Source organism: Phascolarctos cinereus, unplaced genomic scaffold (assembly GCF_003287225.1).
Source record: "Phascolarctos cinereus isolate Bilbo 61053 unplaced genomic scaffold, phaCin_HiC Scaffold_4;HRSCAF=312, whole genome shotgun sequence".
Classification (NCBI taxonomy): domain Eukaryota; kingdom Metazoa; phylum Chordata; class Mammalia; order Diprotodontia; family Phascolarctidae; genus Phascolarctos; species Phascolarctos cinereus.
In genome coordinates this window covers 95,796,396-95,815,728 of record NW_027555847.1, presented here as the reverse complement: position 1 = coordinate 95,815,728, position 19,333 = coordinate 95,796,396, and the positions used below count along the sequence as shown (strand labels likewise).

At 37.9% G+C, this 19,333-nt stretch overlaps 1 long non-coding RNA gene across 1 annotated transcript; it reads right to left on the bottom strand.

The window, feature by feature from the left end:
- Positions 1-11,018: 11,018 nt before the first annotated feature.
- Positions 11,019-15,060, bottom strand: LOC110216908 (uncharacterized). The gene is made up of 2 exons (XR_002326906.2): positions 14,964-15,060; positions 11,019-12,012 (listed from the first exon to the last, which is right to left on the bottom strand). It is a non-coding gene; the product is annotated as an uncharacterized LOC110216908 (long non-coding RNA).
- Between the last annotated feature and the right edge of the window lie 4,273 nt (positions 15,061-19,333).

Genomic DNA, 19,333 nt, shown 5'->3' with positions numbered 1-19,333 from the left:
CTAATAAGTGACCAGAACCTAAAACTAGGTCTTCTGACTTCAGACCCTTTCCACTCTGCTACACTACCTTCCACTAGGTCAAGAGAACAGACAATTGCCTATAGCAAATACAATCACAGATTAAGTCACAAGAAAATAAAATTATAAAGGACTGAATGTGTTCAGCATTTGAATTAATTAAGGTGAAGCTACATGTGATAACGAAAAGAACTTGGACTGTGAGATGAAAGACCTGGAGTCTAATCCCAACTCTGCCTTTAACTAGCCATGTGACCTTAGTCAATCCCATTTATTTATATGGGGTTTGGCTTCAGTTTCCTTATGCATGAAAAGAGAGTTGAGGACTACTACTTCCCAGGGTTGTTATGAGGCAAGAAGTTGTTAAACCTTGAAATTTTTCTAGAAGTGGGAATTGTTTCTAGTTTTGAAATCCAATGAATCTGAGACCTTCTACCTAATTTCCTTTAGTTTCCCACTTTTAGGTCTTTAGCACATATAAAGCTATGTGATTGGGTATTCACATTAAAAACTCACTCCACTAAGAGAGATGGAGGCAGCCCTACATTCACAGAGCCCAGACTTAACAAATCTCTCTGCTCTACCACCCTTCTAACATCACACCACATACCACTATGGGGGCAGTCCCATAGAAGATACTGCCAATGGGAAAATGTTTCTTTCCAACATGCCAATGAATGAGTGTACATTAGAGAAGAAATTTCAATTTCTGGAACATTCTCTTTTTCATATACAAGTTAATCCATTTTTTGGTAAGCAAGGTTTTTAGTAAGTAATTTGAGTTACATCAATATGTATGTGATTTCATTAGTGAAACACCAAAACAGATCATAACACATCTAGAACTTAGTGCTTATAAAAAAAGAAACCCCATCCCACCCCAATATACTGGTTTCTTTCCTACAGCCTACAAACATCCCCACATCTTCCTATCCTGAAAAAAAAAACCCTCACTTGATCTTTCCTTTCACACTAATATGGTCCTATATTTCTTCTGCCCTTTGTAGCTAAACTTCTCGAAAAGGCCAACTACAATAGTTGCATCCATTTTTTCTCCTCTCTGTCTTCTTCACCTCTTACAATCTGAATTCCAACCTTATGGATCCACCAAAACTGCTATTTCCAAGGTTACTAATGATCTCCTAGTTGTCAAATTCAATGGCCTTTTCTCTAACTTCATTCTCTTCACCCTCTCCACAACCTTTGACCCTGTTGATCACTTTCTCTTCCTTGTTACTCTCTTCTCTCTAGATTTTTGGACACCGCTCTCTCCTCATTTTCCACCTACCTGTTCTGCTCCTTCTCTGATTCCTTTGCTGGATCCTCCTCCATATCATGCCTTCTAACAGTAGATGTCCCTCAGGGATCTATCCTGGGCCCTTTTCTCTTCTTGCTCTATACTACTTCACTTGGTGATCTCATCAGTTCCCATGGATCTAATTTCTATCTCAATGCTGATGATTCTCAAATCTACATTCCCTGCCCCAATCTCTCTACTGAACTCCAATCTTGAATTTCCAACTGCCTTCCAGACATCTCCAATTGGACGTCCAGTAAGCATCTTAAACTCAGTATGTCCAAAACAGAACTCATTATCTTTCCCCCAAAATCCTCCCTCACTCCTACCTTCCCTTATACTGTAGAGGACAACACCATCTTCCTGGCCCTTCAGGCTTATAACCTAGGAGTCATCCTAGATTCCTCACTATTTCTCACCCCTCTTGTCCATGCTGCTGTCTAAGCCTGTCAATTTCACCTTTGCAACATCTCACAAATGTGCCCCCTTCTCTTCGCTGGCACTGCCATCAACCTGGCACAGGCCCTCATCACCTCGTGCCTTGATTATTGCAATAGCATGGTGGTAGTTCTGCCTGTTCCAAGTCTCTCCTCATTCCAATCCATCCTCCATTCAGCTACAAAAATGATTTTCCTAAAACACAATCTGATCATGTCACTCTCTGTGCTCAATAAATTCTAGTGACTTCCTATTGCCCCTAGGAGTAAATGAAATGCTCTGGTATTCTAGCCTTTCATAGCCTCTCCTACCTTTCCAGTCTTCTTACATCTTACTCCCCAACACATACTTTTTGATCCAGTGATGCTGTCCTCCTGACTTTTCCACAAATAAGACACTCTGTCTCTCAACTCTGGACATTTTCCATCATGCCCAGAATGCTCTTTCTCCTCCTCTCTGACTCCTGACCTCGCTGTCCTTCATTAAGTCCCACCTGATATCCCATTTTCTATAGGAAGTCTTCCCCAACCCCTCAGTTACAGTGTCTTCCCTCTGTTAATTATTTCCTATTTATCCTGTATATAGCTCGCTTTGTATATATTCGCACATTGTCTCTCCCATTAGATGGTGAGTTCCTTGAGGGCAGGGATTGTCTTTTGCCTCTTTTTGTATCCCCAGCACTTAGCACTGTTCCTGGCAATAGTGATAGGCACTTAATAAATGTTTATTGATTGACTGATTATCTGCAACATTGTAGAAGAGATTCCTGGTCAAAGTTGAACTAAATGTCCTGTGAGATCCTTTTCAACTTTGAGGTCTTCTGTACAATTCTGAGAATAAAATTGACATCCAGGCAGGATCCCAGAGGATCACAACAGGATAACTTTGAAAGAAAAGAGTGGTTCTAGCAGAAAGTTGAAAACAATAGTAATAAAGATGCTGCGGAGGAGTTGGGGAGGGGTGAGGACACACAGGAAAAATAACAAGGATTGTTAAAACCTAAACAAGAGAATTGTAAACTCCTTGACACCAGGGACTGTGTCCAAGTTCATTTTTGTGTCCTCAGCACTGAATACAGAGGCCTATATAACAGTAGGTATTTAATAAATGTTTGTTGAATTGACTTGCTATTCTATCGAGTTGGGAGCCATGCTGACTTGGGCTTCTTTAGGAAAATACAGAAGGAAGTTGAGCACAAAAAATTGCAAGTCTTCAAGACCGTTTAAAGGACACCACGGTCTCCACCTTATTACTGCGCACATTTTCCTCTTTGAATGTTTCCATGTTAAAGGCAAATCTGTTTCCTGCTACAATGAATCTTCTTTTTCTGAGTCATTTCAAAAAAATTGCCTGTGGACATTCTACCACATTGAGTGGCTTTCCACTAGTGGCATTTGTATTGTACAGAAGGAACTTAATGCAAGGGGAAAAAAAGAAGCCATTTAAGAGAACATGAATGAGAGCTAAGGACTCAGGTGGGAAGGCTGGAAGTAGGAAACTCAAGTCCTACCTACCACTGTATTTGCTATAACCATCACAGGAAATGCCCACAAATGGCTTGTCTTGAATTGGCAATTATTGTAACCATTATCTCCCAGCAACTCCAGGGAAGTTGTTTGCTACTTTTGGAAAGCAACAACAATAATTTGTGGTTCAAATATGACATAAAGTTAATAAAATGTTTGAAAGAAAAATCAATAGGGGGGAGAAGCCAGCAATACCAGGGCTTCTCAAGGGGTACTAGGACCCTGAAAAGCAAACTATTTTCACAGGAAATAAAAACTCATTTATCTTTCCATTGAGAAGAGAATAAAAATCAATTGCATGGCAAACTTGCTAGGAAAGAAATGGCCAGCAGAGGCAAGAGCACGAGGGGATTCCTAGGCAATGATTTCCTTTCGCCCAGGATATTCTGCTGGAGGCACAGCCATGGACTGAAAATGAGATGTGTTCATAAAAAGGCACTTCTCAGTTGAGCTGGTGATAACTCATGCTCTACCGACACCATGTCAGGAGAAGGGAAAATGAAATATCTATGTTGAGAAAGGATGTTTTTGAAGTGCTACATTAATCAACAGGAAAGAGACAAAGAGGCAGGAGGTACATTTCCCCAACATTGCCCAAAGTGGGCATTCTGTTGGCTCAGGTTTTTTAATGGCTTTGTGTGTGTGAATGTGTGTGTGTGTGTGTGTGTATGTGTTAGCTTGTCAGATTACTCAGCAAGGTCCATAATCGTCATTTTTTGCTATGACACGCAATAATGAACTCTAAGTGATGCCTGAAGGACACATTAAACACTAGAGTTATTCACAAGAGGAATCAGGAGGATGAAGTGAATAATCTTCCATGAGATAGCAGTCATTCTGTATATGAGATTTGTCTGCCATTGGAAGCATTTCTGCAGATATTAACGTCGCTGTATTGATTCGTTTATAAGAATACGCAAGGGACCATCTTGCCCAGCTCCTTGACCCTGGCAGGATTATAGACTGTGGCTAATCCATTCAGAACTGATGGCTACCTATCCAAATCTTGATGATTTCCAGGGATAAAGCTTTCCTAGTCCTTCTGGTAGCTCAATTTTAAACACCCTTCTGCGTATATCAGACTGGGGAAGTAATACAGTCTTGACAAAGAGAAGGGGTCTCTTTTTTTTGTTGTTAATTCCGCCTAAGAAATTAGTCAAATTCTACTTGAACTAATCCTTATAATTATAACCTGGAAAGCATTTATAGAGGACATAATCAGAAATCCTCTGAATGTTATTAGTTCTTTTGTAGGAATAGGAACTAGACCTCTGATTTCACTGGTATAAGGAACTAACAGGTGAGGAAACTCTCTCAACCAATATAGGTTGGCACTTTATAATCTTAGAGTGTTACCCAGACGGCTGAAGGAATAAGTAAGCAACTTGGCCAGGGTAACACAACCAATATGTATTAGAAGCAGGGCCTGAACCTAGATCCTCCTGACTTTAAAGTAATTCATTGTGCCACAGCGTTTCTCTCCTTTTAAAACAAAATTAATTTTTTCAATAAACAAAAATCTTTCTTCTCTTCCTCCATTTGAAAAAGAAAACAGAACTCCAGTTACAAACATATATAGTCAAGTGAAACAAATTTCCTCATTGGCAAGGTCCAAAAAAACTATGTCTCCATCTGCATTCTGAGTCAATCATTTCTCTGGCAGGAGGTGGGAAGTATGTTTCATCATGAATAGTCTGGAATTGTTGTAGGTCATTCCATTCATCAGAGCTCCTAAGTCTAAAGTTGCTTATCTTTATAATATTGCTTTCACTTTTATAAACCATTCTTCTGGTTCTTCTCAACTCACTCTGCTCAACTCATACAAGTCTTCCCAGACTTTTTTGAAACCATCACTTTCATCTTTTCTTGCAGCACAATTGTATTCCATCATATTTGTATACCATAATGTGTTTAGCCATTCCCAATTGGAGGGCACCCCCTCAGTTTCCATTTCTTTGCCATAACAAAAAGAGCTACTCTAAATATTTTTGCACACCTGTAATTAGAGATTGTTTTGCTTAGCATAACTCCCTTCCTTAATCTACCTTCCCTCTTATTCCCCTTTTCCCTCTTTTCCATCTATTTTCCTGTTGAGTGAAATGTATTTCTGTAACCAACTATGTGTGTCAGTGAGCCAATAGGCATTTATTAAGTTCCTACTATGTGCCAGCCACTGTGCCAGATTCTAGAGATACAAAGAAAGTACATTTTTCCTCCTTTGGTCAGTTCAGAAGAGAAAAAGGTTCAAATAGCAACTGCTCCCCTCAATCTTTCCTTCTTGTTTTTGTAGGTTCCCACTTGTGCATCCAGACTATATAAGATAATTTCCCCTATCCTTTCTCTCTTCCCTTCTCCCTTGTGTTTTCCTCTTCCCTTCCGTATCTATTATTTTTTTTAGATCATCAAAACATAACTGAACTACTCACAGATCCTCTTTGCTGGATTGGAAACTCTTCTTGCCCAAGTGCCCAGTGTCTCCTTCTACTTGAATGCTCTACATGGCAGTCCCTGGCCATACCTCATCCCCAATGTCTTCAGTATTTGTCTCCCTATGCCAACCTGGGCTGGAAAAGTAACTGATTTTCCTTCCTTCAAGTTCCAGATCAAGATTTGATCTGATGTGTTTTCTAGGTCTCTTTAGAGGTAAGAAGTGGAGAAGGTCAGCTGCATTTCCTCCTGCTACTACTTGTTCAAGACTTCTATTGACTCATAAATGAGGACATCTCTTGAAATAACCACAATTCACATTTATATAGTTCTTTACGAAATGGTCCCATCACAGCTGCCCTGAGAAATAACAGGTGTGGGCATTATTACCTCCAATTTATAGATGAGAATACTGAGCTTCAGAGGAGTCAGATGACTTGCTCAAGATCACACAGAATAAGGCTATAAAATAAACCCACATAAGTCATCATTTCTATATATTACCAACAAAGTCTAACAGAAAGAGATAGAAAGAGAAATTCCATTTAAACTTACTGTAGACATTATAAAATATTTAGGAGTCTACCTACCTAAACAAACCCAGGAACTCTATGAACACAATTACAAAACACTTTTCACACAAATAAAATCAGATATAAATAATTGGAAAAACATCAGTTGCTCATGGGTAGGCAGAGCTAATATAATAAAAATAACAATCCTACCTAAGCTAATTTACTTATTCAGTGCCATACCATTCAAACTACCCAAAAATTATTTTATAGAGTTAGAAAAAATGGTAACAAGATTCATTTGGAAGAACAAAAGGTCCGGAATATCAAAGGAATTAATGAAAAGAAATGCAGGGGAAGGTAGCCTAGCAATTCCAGATCTTAAATTGTATTATAAAGGAGCAATCATCAAAACTGCTTGGTACTGGCTAAGAAATAGAGTGGTAGATCAGTGGAATAGGTTAAATATGCAAGACACAGTAGTCAATGACTACAGTAATCTATTATTTGATAAACCCCAAGACCCCAGCTTCTGGGATAAGAACCCACTCTGAAAAAAACTGCCAGGAAAACTGGAAAAGAGTATGGCAGAAATAAGTCATAGACCCAAATCTCACACCATATACCAAAATAAAGTTAAAATGTGTTCATGACAATATATAAAGGCTGATACTATAAGCAAACTGGGAGAACAAGGAATAGTTTACCTATCAGATCTATGGAGAACAGAAGAATTCATGACCAAACAGGAGATAGAGAACATTATGAAAAGCAAAATGGATAATTTTGATTACATTAAATTGAAAAGTTTTTGCACAAACAAAGCCAATGCAACTAAGATTAGAAGGAAGGTAGAAAATTGGGAAAGAATTTTTACAACCAGTCTCTCTGATAAGGGCCTCATTTCTAAATATATAGAGAATTAAGACAAATTTATAAGAATACAAGCCATTCCCCAATTGATAAATGGTCAAAGGATATGAACAGACAGTTCTCAGATGAAGAAATTAAAGCCATCTACAGTCATATGAAAAAATGCTCTAAATCATTATTGATTAGAGAAATGCAAATCAAAACAACTCTGAGGTACCACATCACACCTATCAGATTGGCCAACATGACAAAACAGGAAAATGATAAATGTTGGAGAAGATGTGGGAAAATTGGAACACTAATGCATTGTTGGTGGAGTTGTGAAATGATCCAACCATTTTGGAGAACAATTTGGAATATGCCCAAAGGGCTATAAAAATGTGCATACCCTGTGATCCAGCAATAGCACTTCTAGGGCTATATCCCAAAGAGATCAAACAAATGGGAAAGAGACCCACATGTACAAAAATATTCATAGCAGCTGTTTTTGTGGTGGCAAAGAATTGGAAATTGAGAGGATGCCCATCAATTGGGGAATGGCTGAGCAAGTTGTGGTATATGAATGTAATGGAATTCTATTGTGCTATAAGAAATGATGAACAGGTTGACTTCAGAAAAACCTGGAAAGACTTGTATGGTCTGATGCTGAGTGAAGTGAGCAGAACTAAGAGAATTTTGTACACAATAACAGCCATGTTGTGCGATGACTAATATTGATAAATTTAACCCTTCTCAGCATCACAAGCATCTAAGACATCTCCAGAGGCCTCATGATGGAAAATGCTATCCACATCCAAAGAAAGAACTATGGAAGTTGAATCGCTATCATTTTTTTTCTCTTCTGTTGAGTTTTGTTTCATCTTTCTGATGGTTCCTCCTATTGGTTTTAATTTTTACTTACAACTTCACTAATGTGAAAATATGTTTAATAGGAATGTAAATGTATAGCCTATATCGGATTGTGCGCCGTCTTGGGGAGGGTGGTGGGGAGGAAGGGGGAGAAAAATTTTAAATTCAAAAGGATAGGGAAGTGATTGTTGATAAATCAAAATAAACTAATAAAATTTAAACAAAAAAATCATACAGCATAATTGGGACAAAAATCTATCTTTTGACTACAAGACCAGCCTTCTTGTCGGGAAATTATATTGCCTTTTGGCAACCACAGAATCACTACATTTTAAATCTCAGAGACCTCCACGACCTGATGCAGCTTTTCATTTGGTAAAAGAAGAAACTAGGGCTGAGAGGTTAAGTGAGTTGCATAGCTAGTGAGTGGCAAAAGCAGAATGAAAATGGGACAGCTAGGTGGGGAGTGAATAGAGCTCTGGCCTTGGAGTCAGAAGGACCTGAGTTCAAATCCACCCTTAGACACTTAACATTTACTAGCTGTGTGACTCTGGACAAGTCACTTCACCCCAATCACCTCACCAAAAAAAAAGCAAAAAAAAGAAAAGATCAGAATGGAAAACCCCAGTCTACTAAGTCCCAGTCCAATGATACTTATGGTATATCACAGATATCACATACTTACAGTGTACGTGTAGTATATCACACCATGTCAGTCACCTTTTTCTTAACTATTCATCAGCAGACTCTACGGCTTCATTTTACCAGAGAGCCTGTGTCTAAAACATTTATCAAGTAGGTAGGAAATCTGTTACCTTAACTAACACTTTATAGGGTTTTTTTTTTAATGTTTTAGAAGGAAGGCAGTGGAATATAATGAAATGAGTACTAGATTTACAGTTGGAGGATCCTGTCTTTGCTTATTAATAGCTGTGTGACCTTGGACAAGCCATTTTGCTTCTAAGGGGCTTAGTTTCCTCGTCTCCAAAATGAAGACTTTTAGTCCCCTCCAACTCTCAGTCTACAAACTTTGATGTCATCTTGTCCCTGCCAGTAGTCCCACTAAGAGTTACAAGAGCAATGGCAAGGATCCGTGCTTCTGCTAACATTTCCATTTTACTTTCAGTCTCAGTGTCTAGCCTTTGGCCCAGTCCAACGTGGAATGGACTGAAATTACTGTCAGAGATATACCAGTGAGACTCGTGATGTTTAGGTATGTTTCATTATGATCCAGAGCTTTTTTTAAGGGGTAAAGGGACAGGATTGTTTTGTTTTAATAGGGACTGCACTGATTTGTTGGGTTCCAGTTTAGATTCTATTACCAAATAGCCTTGAGATCTTGGCCTCTGACATTAACTAGCCTTGGGAAAATCACTTAGTAAAGATTTACTCTCAGGATAGTTTCAGAAAAACCTAGGAAGACCTATGTGAATTGATGCAGAGTGAAGTGAACAGAACCAGATCATTGTACGCAGTAACAGCAATATTGTAACAATAACTAATTGCGAAAGATTTAACTACTCTGGTGGATACAATGATCCAAGACAATTCCAAAGGACTCATGATGATAAATACCAATTATCTTCAGAGAGAGAATTGATGAACTCTGAGTGCAAACTGAAGTATGATTTTTTTCATTTTCTTTATTTTTCTTGCTTTTGGGGACAACATGGCTAATCTGGAAATAACTTTTGCATGGTTTTATATGTATAATTGATATCATATTGCTTGCCTGTCAATGGTAAGAAGGGAGGGAGAAAGAGAATTTGGAATTCCATTTTTTTTAAATAAAAGAATGTTTTAAATAAATAAATAATAAAGAGGGGGTGGGAGAGAGAAGCTTGCTCTCTAGGCCAGCATTGTTTCACTTACCTGCAAAATGATAGGATTTAACTAGATAAATAACTGGCTAATTCCTGATCTGTGTTCTATTAATTTCCATTATACCTAAGAGTGAATTACTATTAGATACAACTCCAGTCATGCAGAACTTCTAGAATGCTGCTAAGAAAGGGTTGCTACAGAATCAAGCATAATTCTTCCCTGTCCAAATTTTCCAAGTCTACTCATTGTGGGACGGTGACCTAGCACCCATCATTGGGACTTATACATAGCGGCAGGAATTTTGTAGCTAGGAATTTTGCACCCAAGCAAGTGCCACAAATCAGAGCAAATGGTATGAAATACAGCCTCAACTGAAATTATAGCAATGTGGAATGGCAGAGACCCCAGGATATCAGCATGAAGCCACTGTGAGGAGCCTGTTCTTGGTGGTGAGAGCAGGGGTAGAGTTCACTTCAGTTCCATCTGTTAGCTTCCTATTTTAACTACTTTTGCTAAGGGATAAGCTCTTTTGTTTCTATGCTATACTAAAAGTTCTATTAGCATCCTCTAAATTCGGCACCCTGTGGCAAAGTCCTAATCGCCCCACTCTAGTTATGGTTCTGCCTAGTGGGATCTGAATAATATTTGTGAAATTGAATTGCTCCTAGCTCTGTCTTTGTAATGTAAGTAAATCACCAAATTAATTTTTGCAGAACTTTTTAGAAATGTTTCATAACCTGAAATACCTATATGTCTACATCTGTCTATCTTTCTAAAGCAGTATTTCAGTGCAAGCCACAATGAAATGTGGTGATGAAACATGCTTAGAGATTTTAAACACATAATGACCTCTGCATGTTGCTAATAATTATATTCTGGAATATTCTTACTTAGCTGTTGTTCTCTGTCAACTGCTGGGGACAAAATCTTCTCCCAGGCACATGTATCTTTACTCCCTTATTAATTGCTATTGTTATGTGGGTTTGAAACATTTGAATAGCTATTGTCCACAGAAGCAATAAATAATACTGTCACCATTATTTATTCAGAGTTACTAGTTTATTTAGCTAAAAAAAGTGTCAAAAAGCATTCATAGTCATGGGGCAGCTAGGTGGTGCAATGGATAGAGCTCTAGCGTTGGAGTCAGGAGGACCTGAGTTCAAATATCACCTCAAAACTTGATACTTACTAGCCATGTGACCCTGGGGAAGTCACTTAACCCCAAATGCCAAAACAAAAATAAAGAATGCATAGTCACAAAGAAAATAAGAATTTATTAGGGAAGGGATAAGAAAATTATGTTCTATAGACTGACTTTATGTTTTGGGGAAAAAAAAGGTCCACTAGAGATGAATTGAGTAAGGGAGAAAACATGCCAATATACCCCCCAATTTAAGCAAAAGTGATATATTAAGACCTAGTTCCACCATAAAAAGTAAAATGTCAAATAACTATCTACCTTACAGAAGGATTTTCATGGAATTTCAAACTTGGAAAGGACGTAGGCGACCCTTCTAAACATTTCAGGGCCATACCTATTACATAATACAAGATAGACTTAACTAGGCCACAGGAAAAGAAAAAAGGTTATCAATCCTTTTAACATCAATATCCAGACTCTTCTAGAAAGAGGGTATCCTAGAAGAGGGTATCATTAATGTATCTAAATATTTTATATACTCTCAGACACCCACACGGGCAGACAACAATAAATAAAGCTTCTTTAAAAAAAATAATGAATCTTCTTTAATAAGAAATTGGTTCTGATATTGCTACCATAAGGTTCTTAGACTGTTAATTAAATAATCAAATGTGATTCCATGACTAGTGAGTCTCTGGGTGCTAGCCTGATACTGCTATATATGTTAGACCAAATCTTCACATGCACAGAGCATTAAAAATAAAAGATACATATAGGAATCCTAAAGGCTTTGGGTTTTGTTTTCTTGTTCTCTCCCTCCTTCTCTCTCTCTCTCTCTCTCTCCTCTCTCTCTCTCTCTCTCTCTCTCTCTCTCTCTCTCTCTCTCTCTTTTTCTCTCTCTCGCTCTCTCCTCTCTGTTCTCTCTCTGTCTCTTTCTCTCTCTATCTGTCTCTCTCTCTTTTCTTCTTCTTCTTCTTCTTCTTCTTCTTCTTCTTCTTCTTCTTCTTCTTCTTCTTCTTCTTCTTCTTCTTCTTCTTCTTCTTCTTCTTCTTCTTCTCCTTCTTGCTGGCCAAAACATAGCTCCAAAACAGCCAGGATTTGCTAGTTCTGTGTACGATAAAAGCAAGAATTCACATTAGGTGGGTAGGAAACAATAACTTTGCCTCATCAGCTTATTTTTTGTGATGGCTCAGATTCATTTGCAAGTTAAACCAGAGAGGATTTGGGGAATAACTAATCCTAAATTTTATTGTTGTTGTTGTATAGTTGTGTCCAACTCTTCATGACCTTCATCTGGAGTTTTCTTGGCAAAGATACTGAAATGGTTTGCCATTTCCTTCTCCAGCCCATTTTACACATGAGAAACTAAGGCAAATAGGGTTAAGTGACTTGCCCAGGGTCACACAGCTATAAAAGAAAGGTTTTTATCTCTCTCCAGATAGAGGGGGTTAAAAATGAACAGCTTAATCTGGCTGGGTCTTTTTAGGTGAGTGTGATGCCTATGATGAAAAAGTATCAGAATGCCCTAATCAAGAAAATGTTCTAGCCACTATACGCTAGCCGACTGGTGCTGAGATGGCTTGAATGGTCCTGAAAAGATAATTTTAGAAGCTAGTAGCAGCATGCAACAACCAGCAGAAATTAAATATCCAGTAACCATCAGAGCAACATGATTGAAGAGACCACATGCCCAGTAGTCACCGGTAGAGCAATGAAAACCAGCAGAACAGCATGACCAGCAAAGACACAGAGATGTATCATTCAGTAGAGGGCAGGCTCAGTTAGAGCAGCATTTTGATATCAACAGAAAATGTTGATGATCTTACAACACGTTAGGTACAAGTTGCTCACGTGAGCCCTTCATATAGGAGCCCTTGGCATGTCTTCTCTGCCCACTGAGAGTGTGCGTACTTGTGGGAGAGAGTTCAAGGGGGAAATTCTTTTTTGAATGATCTTACTAGGCTATTTCATTAAATGCCATTGCTTTGAATTAATTATATCCTCTGGCTGCCTAGATAAGTTAATATGTCAGGGAGGAACTCAAGCTATAGTCTGAGTGGATATGGATGCAAAGAATGCCTTGGAACTAGGACTATGTGTAAGAGATGGGGATTCCAAATGCTACATGCAAATTGTCTGTTGTATCTTGTGCCAAAGCTAGCATCTAAGAATAAGGGGCCTAGCGCATGTCAAGGAAACAGGTTAAACCTGTTGCAAGCTATTTTTGAGTGGGTTTCTAAATGCAGACGTAGAACTTCTCAACAGGCCTGGCAAGAGGGCCTTTAACATGGGCAAATCAGAAAGAATCACTTTGGATTGGGTACTTAGAGAAGAGCCCCCTATTTGGTTGCTATTAGCAATTTAAGATAGAGATCTGGTTATTTTTGGAGCACCCCCATCAAAAACATTCTGTGATGATGATAATGTTGATGCCCAGGTGGAAGGATATTCTTTATTAGTTTGCATAAATGAGAACAATTTAGAGCTGAAAGGAGGCCATGATGATGGGGGTTTTTAGAAAGAGATTGAGCAATGACCTAAACTAGGAACATTTAGCAGGACGTCCCATGCCTGGATATCTAGCAACCATAATGGATTCAATTAAGAAGCCCTAGTCTCACACCCTAAATCTACTAGATACTATTTATGTGACCATGGGTTTGGGGTGGGGGTAGCATTTTACCTCTCTGTGCTTCATTTTCTTCATCTGCAAAATGAAAGTTGGATTATGTGACCTCTGAGGTCACTTTCAGATCTAAATCCATGATCTTATGTTTTGGCTACCCAGTTGAATTACCACCTAGAAGACAAGAAGTGGGAATGGCCCAGACCTAGAAGGCCTACAAAGAAGCTATCAGTGTTATATGAGAACTCCAGTCCCACAGAGCTAGGGGTTAGCTAGAGATTACAGGTCCCTAAGGTGTGTGCATGGTCCACGCTTCCAGTGCTGACCCTAATACAACAGCAGGCCAAGCATGAGGCTCACTGAGGAAAACCCTTAGAAGAAAGCAGGGAAGACCTAAGGCTGGACAAAGAGAAGCTTGACCACAGCCTCATAAGGTATAATCATACTGGGCTCATCATACCTGGTACTACCAATGCAGGGGACAAGGACAGCTGAATTAGGCAAAAATCCCAGGAGTAAGGAAAAGACATCTTTGCTCATTGACTTCAAGAGATTGCGTACATGGGGGAAAAGGTCAAGGCAGACCCAATAACCGTAAGCCATTATCTATTCCAGAGTTTCATAGAATTATTTGCTCACAGATTAATGGTCAGGAGGGGCATGATATTCTAGATGAAGTCCATTATTGAGTGAATAATTATAACTAAAGGCAGACTCTTGGGAAATTGATATGATAGGAAACCATTTCACTGAACTAGCCAACAAAAGGTCATTCAGATCTGGTTGTTTAAATAGTTGACCACATAGACTTCACAGGGCAGTACTTGGGTTACAGTGGATTTCATGCCTTGGTTGGAGCTCCAGTCAATGTACTTTCTCTAACCCTGGATTACAGTGACAATTCTTCAGTCCTCTCCAACAATGCCATTCTAATAGCTGAAGTCTTGGAACAAGATAAACCAGTGAGAAAGAAGTTAACCAACATCTGCTCCACCATAAGCCTAGAATCTAGAAGATCATACTTATAAGAGAAGCTCCCAACAGATAAAGCAGTTGAGTGGCATAGTGGATAGAGTGCTAGGCCTGGAGTCAGTAAGACTTGAGTTCAAATCCTGCCAAAGACACTTACTAGCTGCGTGACCTTGGGTAATTCCTTTAACTTCTGTCTGCCTCAGTTTCTTCAACTGTTAAATGGGGATAATAATGCACCTACCTCCCAGGGTTGTTGTGAGGATCAAATGAGATAATATTTGTAAAGGACTTAGCATCATGCCTGTCACATAGTAGTAGGTCATATATAAATTATATTATTATTCACCTACACACACACACACACACACATATAAATTATTAGATTTCTTAAGTTCAGGTGTCTACCTGAAGTAAATTCCCACCCTTTATCCCTAAGGAAGTTCAAAAACTGACCACTTACCCTGCTCAACAGATACCTGAAGGTGCAAACGAATCAAGAGAAGTATTTGAAGCTACTATTTGCATAAATAATTCTTTCTTGGAGAATCACTAGGAGGAAACCTAGTCAAAAGAAAAGGCAGCAAATATTTGATAAGGAAGGACTAAGGCAACCCATAAAGTCCTAGGGATATTCCCCAGCATAGGAGAGTAGAGCATTCCCTGGTATCTTGGACCCAGAAAACACCTGCTAGCTGGTTGATGATAACCTTGTATCATAAGGTCAGATACAGATACATCTTTAACACCGGCTTCTGAGCCCTTCCCTATTCTTTTGGGCTTGTGAGGTCAAGGGACTTCAGCAGTCAGAAGTCAGAGAAACCTGACCATGATTTGCTGATGGAAATGATCATTAATAACCAATGATTTGGAGAGATTCAGATTTTTCCCTTTTTCTTTTATCCTCATTTCAAGACCTCAGTCTCTGAAGATTGAACTAACCTCCTCCATCCAGACCCCCAGCCATTGTGCTCTGCTCAGGTTTGAGTGGGGACAAATTATTTGAATAGATTGCCCAAGACTGGGGTTAACTTAAGAAGTACATGCCATAATCAAAGTTCAGATCCAGCCCATCATTGTAATATTCATTTTCTCATTATTGTTAACCAATCAGAGTTGATTGTCACCCTCAAGACTACCTACTCTTTGAAGGGCGTATAAACTGTGAGCCCCTACCATATTGTCTTTGGTGTGAGAGACATGGTCAGATGACCAACCTTTTATTAAAATGCTGACATTATTAGTAAAATTATTAAATTACCCAGAAATTATGTCTCTTGAACCTTTATATATACCACCACTGCTTAATAATTTTAAAATGCCTCCAAATAGTAAAGGCAAACAGGAACATTTGCCACATGAAAACAAATTAATCAGAAAATATTTGGGGATTATTTTCAGGATGCTGAAAAGATGTAAAAACTGTGGAATAAAAGAGTCCTTTAAAGTTACTTGACATTGTCATTTTTAATAGGTATTAAGTATTCTGTGCCTGATTTGAAAGATAAAAGCAACTTGCTATTGAAGACTGTAACAGCTCTTTAAAATTGGTCGGAAATGGATTCTAAGCCTCCTAGAATCAGTACTAATATGGTCATGATTCTCAGCACTCAAGCAAAGTCATTATTTAAATCCTCTAGAACTGCATTAAAATCTGGTGTTAATTAATAACCACTTGAAACTTCAAAGTTGTTCAGTGGGAGTGGTTTTCAATAGGGAGAGAAAAGGCTTTTATGTTTTTAGTGGAAGAAAGGAAGTTGAAACTGGGAGGGAGCAGAGAAGTAAAGCATTCTACAGATGGCTTTGACTCCTCATGGGAAGGCTTTGTTTTTGCCAGTTAGGGTCTTTTGTGGTCCCTGATTGGTTTTCAAGATCACAAAACTTTCAGAAATCTCTTTCTTTTTCATCCAAGCACTTTGGTCTTACATTATGGGAGAAAGGAAAAAGGTGAGAGGATGCAACATACAGTTACAACCTGACCTATTCAAATAATTTATTAAAGCTGAAAAAGGGGCGGGGAGGGGGGAGAAACAAGGAAAGAAACATCAAAAGACTATTAGCATTTCCTACAGAAGTTTAAATAATATAGATGAATCACTATAACAAGGAAGCCCAAAGAACCCAGAAACTGCCTTACGAAGTAAATACTTGAGCTCCTTGCCAAGGAGAGCAATATGGCAGTTAAGAACTATATTTTTAGGAGGGTAGAATGTTATGAGATCATATTGCTTGTCTTCTCAAGGAGTCAGGATGGTTCTGGAGGGAGAGAGATAATTTGGAGCTCAAAACTACAAAAAATGAATGTTTAAAAATTTTAATACAATTGGGAAATATTTAACAAGTTAAATATATATACATGTATTTTAAATATTATCAGCATTCTCACCTCTTAAGACATTGAGAAAGGGAGGAAAGAAAAAGAAATTTGCAGAAATTTTAGTATAAAATCCAATTAAGCCAGATTAACCCAAGACCATTTAAAGATGAAACTGGAAGAAGCATAAGAAATAAATAAGGGAACAAATTTGTTATTATTTCTATTGAAAACTATCAGTTAATATGGGTCCATCTTATTTAGATTGGAACATCTCTGTCTATGATTTGCTTTATGAAATAGATAGAGATGGTACTAAAGAAGACAGAATCAGGAAGAGCAGCTGGATAAAACCAAGAACATATAGACCAGAGGTTCTTAACTTTTTTATACATTATAGACCCCTTTGCCAGTCTAGTGAAATATATGTCCCCTATCTCAGAATAATTTATTTTAATTCATAATGGAAGGAAATGCTAAGTTAGAGGCTGGTGAAAATAAAGATGCAATATTTTCCCATCCAAGCTCACAAATTCTCTGCAGTCTTTCCACCAACCCCTTGGGTGTACTTGGACTCCAAATTAAGAATCCTTGACAGAGGAAATCTAGGTTAGAGGTAGTATGATTTTAACACTATGAAGGGATAATTTCTCAAGATATCTGAAAGGGGGAAGATATCGAAGATTGAAAACTCTTGAGCATTATTTCTACAAACAAAAAAAGGTAATTGAAAGGACATCAGTAACTACCAACTCATATACCAATTTCTCTTTTTATTTCTATAGAATCTTTAAGGATGAGATATACATGAATCAAAGGCAAACTTCATAAAAATGTGAATTCCTGCCTGTTCTCTTCTCATTAGCTCTATTCTACATTAGACCAAATATTTACTGTTATACAATTGACTCAAAGGGAAAGATATTGCACATACTTATTGTTTGTGGATGACATAAAAGCATTTGATTTAGTAAAGCAAAAAGCAACCTTAAAAGCTTTCTCCAATAAGATGCCCTCCATGAATATGTCAAGATTATACAAGATTCTCTAAAAGATGCAGCCTCATTATGCAATGCTCTATTTCATGTGCTCCACAGTGTAACCAAGTTGACCTTGTTGCTATAACTCCCACACAACAACCCATCTTCACTCTGTGCTGTTCACCATGCCTCTTAGAAACATGTCCCCCCCCCACCTCTGCCTCTTAGAATCCTTTGTTTCCTTCAATAGTAAGCTCCAATAGCACCTTCTATATGAATTTTTTCCTGATTCCTGCCCTTCCTTAGCTCTTAGTATCTTCTACGCTACAAAAAAAAATAATTATACATAATACTTATATTGGATATATTTACATATAGAGAGAAATATAATATATACATGTATGTACATGTTATCTCTCCCAATAGAATGTAAGCTCTTTGAGGGCAGGGACTGTCTTTGTATCCCTAGCACCTAGCACAGTTCTAGGGCTATAGTAGGCCCTTAATAAATACTTGAAAATCATTGATTAAAAGAATGAAAGATATACCCTTAACCCTCTCAGAAATGTTTGCATCTTTTAAAAGGAAAATTTTATCATCCCAAATGAATCTGTAATTGGTGGGGTTTCTGTAAATAAGTGAAGTAAAAGAAAAATCAGGCCATGAGAGGAAAGAAAATGTAAGACAGAGTTTTTACCTTCTTTGGAAACCAATGCTTCCTGGCTCTGTTGCCATACAAGGTCTTTGCTTTGCAGTTTGATCCCTTTCTTCCCTTCTTAACACATAACTTCTCTAAAACTATTTTAAAATTATTTTCAGGTTGAAAATAATTACTGAGGCAAACACAGGGGTGTACTGGAGCCAGTTCCTACTGGCTCTGGAAGCCAATTGTTAAATTTTTTCAGTGTGAGCATTTATGCCTCAGAAATCAGCAAACACTACACATCAGAGGTTAATTTACTGTTTTGTTGATTATCTAGATTTAAGAAAGTGATGGAGAAAATGTCGATAATGCATCTTAATAGTTTTTAAAACTTAATAGTTTTCAGAAAAACCTGAGAAGACTTACATGAACTGACACAAAGTGAAGTGAGCAGAACCAAGAGAACATTGTACACAGTAACAGCAATATTGTAACAATGATCAACTGCAAAAGACTTAGCTACTCTGGTCAAGATAATGATCTAAGACAACTCCAAAGAATCCATGATGAAAAATGCTATCCACCTCCCGCAAGAGAACTGATAGAGTTTGAGCACAGATTGAAGCATGCTTTTTCACTTCCTTTATTTTTCTTGTTCTATATGTTTGCATTTTCTTTTGTAACATGACTAATTTGGAAATATGTTTTGCATGACTTCACATGTATAATCAATATGTTGTTTGCCTTCTCAAGGGGAGCAATGAGAGGAAGAGATACAATTTAAAATTTTAATGAATATTTAAAAATTTTAATGTAATTGGGAAATATTTAACAAAATAAAAGTTATTTTAAAAATAAATAATACAGATTTAATTTAATCTGCAGACATGTTTTCA